Genomic DNA, 6,821 nt, shown 5'->3' on the forward strand with positions numbered 1-6,821 from the left:
AATATTTGCAGTGTTGACCCTTCTTTTTCAAGACCTCTATAATCTGCCCTGGCATGCTGTCAATTAACCTTTGGGCCACATCCTGACTGATGGCAGCCAATTCTTGCATAATCAATGCTTGGAGTTTGTCGGAATTTGTGGGTTTTTGTTTGTCCACCTGCCTCTTGAGGATTGACCACAAGTTCTCAATGGGATTAAGGTCTGGGGAGTTTCCTGGCCATGGACCCAAAATATCGATGTTTTGTTCCCAGAGCCACTTAGTTATCACTTTTGCCTTATGGCAAGGTGCTCCATCATGCTGGAAAAGAAATTGTTCATCACCAAACTGTTCCTGGATGGTTGGGAGAAGTTGCTCTCGGAGGATGTGTTGGTACCATTCTTTATTCATGGCTGTGTTCTTAGGCAAAATTGTTAGTGAGCCCACACCCTTGGCTGAGAAGCAACCCCACACATGAATGGTCTCAGGATGCTTTACTGTTGGCATGACACAGGACTGATGGTAGTGCTCACCTTGTCTTCTCCAGACAAGCTTTTTTCCGGATGCCCCAAACAATCGGAAAGGGGATTCATCAGAGAAAATGACTTTACCCCAGTCCTCAGCAATCCAATCTCTGTACCTTTTGCAGAATATCAGTCTGTCCCTGATGTTTTTCCTGGAGATAAGTGGCTTCGTTGCTGCCCTTCTTGACACCAGGCCATCCTCCGAAAGTCTTCGCCTCACTGTGCGTGCAGATGCACTCACACCTGCCTGCTGCCATTCCTGAGCAAGCTCTGTACTGGTGGTGCCCCGATCCCGCAGCTGAATCAACTTTAGGAGACGGTCCTGGCGTTTGCTGGACTTTCTTGCGCGCCCTGAAGCCTTCTTCACAACAATTGAACCGCTCTCCTTGAAGTTCTTGATGATCCGATAAATGGTTGATTTAGGTGCAATCTTACTGGCAGCAATATCCTTGCCTGTGAAGCCCTTTGTGTGCAAAGCAATGATGACGACACGTGTTTCCTTGCAGGTAACCATGTTTGACAGAGTAAGAACAATGATTCCAAGCACCACCCTCCTTTTGAAGCTTCCAGTCTGTTATTCAAACTCAATCTGCATGACAGAGTAATCTCCAGCCTTGTCCTCGTCAACACTCACACCTGTGTTACCGAGAGAATCACTGACATGATGTCAGCTGGTCCTTTTGTGGCAGGGCTGAAATGCAGTGGACTTTTTTGGGGGGATTCAGTTCATTTGCATGGCAAAGAGGGACTTGGCAATTATTTGCAATTCATCTGATCACTCTTCATAACATTCTGGAGTATACGCAAATTGCCATCATACAAACTGAGGCAGCAGACTTTGTGAAAATTAATATTTGTGTCATTCTCAAAACTTTTGGCCAAGACTGTATTTTTTACCATTTAGATATGAAAGCACTTTATGCATCTAAACTCAGCAAAAAAAGAAACATCCCTTTTTCAGGACCCTGTCTTTCAAAGATAATTCGTAAAAATCCAAATAACTTCACAGATCTTTATTGAAAAGGGTTTAAGCACTGTTTCCCATGCTTGTTCAATGAACCATAAACAATTAATGAACATGCACCTGTGGAACGGTCGTTAAGACACTAATAGCTTACAGACGGTAGGCAACGAGGGCACTGCGCTCATCCACCTCTGGCCTGCTGGCCCCCCTACCTCTGAGGAAGCACAGTTCCCGCTCAGCCCAGTCAAAACTGTTCGCTGCTCTGGAACCCCTATGGTGGAACAAGCTCCCTCACGACGCCAGGACAGCGGAGTCTATCACCACCTTCCGGAGACACCTGAAACCCCACCTCTTTAAGGAATACCTAGGATAGGATAAAGTAATCCTTCTAACCCCCCCCCCCCCTAAAAGATTTAGATGCCCTAATGTAAAGTGGTTGTTCCACTGGATATCATAAGGTGAATGCACCAATTTGTGATTCGTTCTGGATAAGAGCGTCTGCTAAATGACTTAAATGTAAATGTAAATGCAATGAAGGTCACAGTTATGAAAACTTAGGACATGAAAGAGGTCTTTCTACTGACTCTGAAAAACACCAAAATAAAGATGCCCAGGGTCCCTGCTCATCTGCGTGAACATGCCTTAGGCATGCTGCAAGGAGGCACAAGGACTGCAGATGTGGCCAGGGCAATACATTGCAATGTCCGTACTATGAGACGCCTTAGACAGCGCTACAGGGAGACAGGACGGACAGCTGATCGTCCTCGCAGCGCAGACCACGTGTAACAACACCTGTGCAGGATTGGTACATCTGAACATCACACCTGCGGGACAGGTACAGGATGGCAACAACAACTGCCCGAGTTACACCAGGAATGCACAATCCCTCCATCAGTGCTCAGACTGTCCGCAACAGGCTGAGATAGGCTGGACTGAGGGCTTGTAGACCTGTTGTAAGGCAGGTCCTCACCAGACATCACCGGCAACAACGTCACCTATGGGCACAAACTCACCATCGCTGGACCAGACAGGACTGGCAAAAAGTGCTCTTCACTGACGAGTCGAGGTTTTGGCTCACCAGGGGTGATGGTCGGATTCCCGTTTATCGTCGAAGGAATGAGCGTTACACCGAGGCCTGTACTCTGGAGCGGGATCGATTTGGAGGTGGAGGGTCCGTCATGGTCTGGGGCGGTGTGTCACAGCATCATCGGACTGAGCTTGTTGTCATTGCAGGCAATCTCAACGATGTGCGTTACAGGGACGACATCCTCCTCTCTCATGTGGTACCCTTCCTGCAGGCTCATCCTGACATGACCCTCCAGCATGACAATGCCACCACCATACAGCTTGTTCTGTGCGTGATTTCCTGCAAGACAGGAATGTCAGTGTTCTGCCATGGCCAGCGAAGAGCCCGGATCTCAATCCCATTGAGCACATCTGGGACCTGTTGGATCAGAGGGTGCGGGCTAAGGCCATTCCCCCCAAAAATGTCCAGGAACTTGCAGGTGCCTTGGTGGAAGAGTGGGGTAACATCTCACATCAAGAACTGGAAAATCTGATGCAGTCCATGAGGAGGAGATGCACTGCAGTTCTTGATGCAGCTGGTGGCCACAGCAGATACTGACTGTTACTTTTGATTTTGACCCCCCTTTGTTCAGGGACACATTATTCCATTTCTGTGAGTCACATGTCTGTGGAACTTGTTCAGTTTATGTCATAGTTGTTGAATGTTGTTATGTTCATACAAATATTTACACATGTTAAGTTTGCTGAAAATAAACGCAAATGACAGTGAGAGGACGTTTCTTTTTTTGCTGAGTTTAGTTCTCCCATTTGAAGAAGTCTTAATCATTTGGACAAATTAATTTAGTCAAAAGTTAGTGATGTGTCCCATATTCTATGCCTGCAATGATTACATCAAGCGTGTGATTCTACTAACTTGTTGAATTCATTTACAGTTTGTCTTGGTTGTGTTTTGGATTATGTTTTTCCGAATAGAAACTGAATGGTGAATAATGTCCTTTCATTTTGGAGTCACTTCACTTGAATTGTCAGTAAGAATAGAATAAGTTTCTGAACACTCCTACATTCATGTGGATGCTACCATGATTATGAATAATCAGGAATTATTCGTGAATAATGAGGAATGAGAAATTTACAGAGGTACAAAGATCATACCCCCTCTGTTATTGGTAATTGTGAGAGGTTAGCATGTTTTGTTGTAGCCTCTGTTATTGGTAATGGTGAGAGGTTAGCATGTTTTGTTGTAGCCTCCTTTATTGGTAATGGTGAGAGGTTAGCATGTTTTGTTGTATCCTCTGTTATTGGTAATGGTGAGAGGTTAGCATGTTTTGTTGTAGCCTCTGTTATTGGTAATGGAGAGAGGTTAGCATGTTTTGTTGTAGCCTCTGTTATTGGTAATGGTGAGAGGTTAGCATGTTTTGTTGTAGCCTCTGTAATTGGTAATGGTGAGAGGTTAGCTGTTTTGTTGTAGCCTCTGTTATTGGTAATGGTGAGAGGTTAGCATGTTTTGTTGTAGCCTCTGTTATTGGTAATGGTGAGAGGTTAGCATGTTTTGTTGTGGCCTCTGTAACTTTCTCACTCATTCTGATTCATGATTTATTCATGATTTTTCTTAATCATGGCATCATCAGAATTTAATTTTTAATCGTCAATCACATACAGTTGAAGTCGGAAGTGTACATACACTTAGGTTGGAGTCATTAAAACGTGTTTTTGAACCTCTCCACAAATTTATTGTAAACAAACTATATAGTTTTGGCAAGTCGGTTAGGACATCTACTTTGTGCATGACACAAGTAATTTTTGAAACAATTGTTTACAGTCAGATTATTTAACTTATAATTCACTGTATCACAATTCCAGTGGGTCAGAAGTTTACATACACTAAGTTGACTGTGCCTTTAAACAGCATGGAAAATTCCAGAAAATCATGTTATGGCTTTAAAAGCATCTGATAGACTAATTGACATCATTTGGATGTATTTCAAGGCCTACCTTCAAACTCAGTGCCTCTTTGCTTGACATCATGGGAAAATGAAAAGAAATCAGCCAAGATCTCAGAAAAAAAATTGTAGACCTCCACAAGTATGGTTCATCCTTGGGAACAATTTCCAAACGCCTGAAGGTAACACGTTCATCTGTTCAAACAATAGTACGCAAGTCTAAACACCATGGGACCACACAGCCGCCATTCCGCTCAGGAAGGAGACGCGTTCTGTCTCCTAGAGATGAACTTACTTCGGTGCAAATCAATCCCAGAACAACAGCAAAGGACCATGTGAAGATGTTGGAGGAAACAGGTACAAAAGTATCTATATCCACAGTAAAACGAGTCCTATATCGACATAATCTGAAAGGTTGCTCAGCAAGGAAGAAGCCACTGCTCCAAAACCACCATAAAAAAAGCCAGACTACGGTTTGCAACTGCACATGGGGACAAAGATCCTACTTTTTGGAGAAATGTCCTCTGGTCAGATGAAACAATACAAGAACTGTTTGGCCATAATGACCATTGTTATGTTTGGAGGAAAAAGGGGGAGGCTTGCAAGCCAAAGAACACCATCCCAACCGTGAAGCCCGGGGGTGGCAGCATCATGTTGTGGGGGTGTTTTGCTGCAGGAGGGACTGGTGCACTTCACAAAATAGATGGCATCATGAGGAGGGAAAATTACGTGGATATATTGATGCAACATCTCAAGACATCAGTCAGGAAGTTAAAGCTTGGTCACAAATGGGTCTTCCAAATGGAAAATGACCCCTACGATACTTCCAAAGTTGTGGCAAAATGGCTTAAGGACAACAAAGTCAAGGTATTGGAGTGGCCATCACAAAGCCCTGACCTCAATCATATAGAAAATTTGTGGGCAGAACTGAAAAAGCGTGTGCGAGCAAGAGGCCTACAAACCTGACTCAGTTACACCAGCTCTGTCAGGAGGAATGGGCCAAAATTCACCCAACTTATTGTGGGAAGCTTGTGGAAGGCTACCCGAAACGTTTAACCCAATTTAAACAATTTAAAGGCAATGCTACCAAATACTAATTGAGTGTATGTAAACTTCTGACCCACTGGGAATGTGATGAAAGAAATAAAAGCTGAAATTAATCATTTTCTCTACTATTATTCTGACATTTCACATTCTTAAAATAAAGTGGTGATCCTAACTGACCTAAGACAGGGGACTTTTACTAGGATTAAATGTCAGGAATTGTAAAAATGGAGTTTAAATGTATTTGGCTAAGGTGTATGTAAACTTCTGACTTCAACTGTATGTATTAAAATACCCTCAAATAAAAGGTGACATTATATACTGTCACCTCATATGAAACATTTGATCTGAAATCCAAAATGTTGGAGTTTAGAGCCACATTTAAAATGTTATCTTCACTGTCAAAATAGATATGGTGTGGACTGTATACTCAATACAATGTAAATCTGATACCTCACTGTCTGTCTTCTGACTGATACTGCTTTTAAACTGGTCTGGGCAGTCTACTCAAATATTTGTACTATAAATGTTTCTATCTGCAGGCAATACTTTGATCATTTGTCATTTTTAATGATGATACATTAATTTACGAATAGATATGGAAGGTTTCATATGTTTAAAAAATATACTGCTACTATTTTCACCACCAAAGCATAGCAGTGTGATTTTAATTTGATTTGACTCTTTGCAGGCTGTCAGGCTGTCTAGTCACAGAGGAAGGCTGTGCTTCTCTGGTCTCAGCTCTGAGGTCAAACCCCTCACACCTGAGAGAGCTGGACCTGAGCTACAATCACCCAGGAGACTCAGGAGTCAGACTGCTCTCTGCTGGACTGGAGGATCCACACTGCAGACTGGAGAAACTCAAGTATGTAGAGGGTTTATGTCAATGTTCATATCAGACATGTTGGACTTTTCAGGCTAGTTAAGACAAACATTCTGACCACCACTTGGACAAAGTTATATGCTGACTGTGTGTGTGTTTGTCCTGTGTGTGTGTGTGTGTGTGTGTTTGTCCTGTGTGTGTGTGTGTGTGTGTATGTCCTGTGTGTGTGTGTATGTCCTGTGTGTGTGTGTGTGTGTGTGTGTGTGTGTGTGTGTGTGTGTGTGTGTGTGTGTGTGTGTGTGTGTGTGTGTGTGTGTGTGTGTGTCCTGTGTGTGTGTGTGTGTCCTGTGTGTGTGTGTGTGTCCTGTGTGTGTGTGTGTGTCCTGTGTGTGTGTGTGTGTGTGTGTGTGTGTGTGTGTGTGTGTCCTGTGTGTGTGTGTGTGTGTGTGTGTGTGTGTGTGTGTATGTCCTGTGTGTGTGTGTGTGTGTGTATGTCCTGTGTGTGTGTGTGTGTGTGTGTGTG

Source organism: Salmo salar, unplaced genomic scaffold (assembly GCF_965601325.2).
Source record: "Salmo salar unplaced genomic scaffold, fSalSal1 ptg000468l, whole genome shotgun sequence".
NCBI classification, from domain to species: Eukaryota; Metazoa; Chordata; class Actinopteri; order Salmoniformes; family Salmonidae; genus Salmo; species Salmo salar.